A 332-nucleotide genomic window follows, 5' to 3' on the forward strand; every position below is an offset into this window, starting at 1 on the left:
ATAGAGTTCCACATTTTTCTAAAAACAAGATTGTAAGCATTTCCACATCATATCAAAAAGCATATTATTGTTCTACTTATCATTCAAAATAAAATCAGCCACACACAAGTTAGAAATAGAATGTGTTTTAAAAAAAAGAATTCAAAGATCAAATAAAAGAATTCAAAGATCAAATACCTATCCTACTTGCCAATAGAAGCAAGAACCAACACCTATGCTTCATTGACTACATTGTTCTCCATGCCACTTTATTTTACAAATCCTAGACCAAATAACAGATTTGACCTTTCTTAAGGAAGCATTGAGAGGGTTGAATATTCTTGCAATACTTG

The sequence above is a fragment of the Dendrobium catenatum genome, unplaced genomic scaffold (assembly GCF_001605985.2).
Source record: "Dendrobium catenatum unplaced genomic scaffold, ASM160598v2 fragScaff_scaffold_437, whole genome shotgun sequence".
Classification (NCBI taxonomy): domain Eukaryota; kingdom Viridiplantae; phylum Streptophyta; class Magnoliopsida; order Asparagales; family Orchidaceae; genus Dendrobium; species Dendrobium catenatum.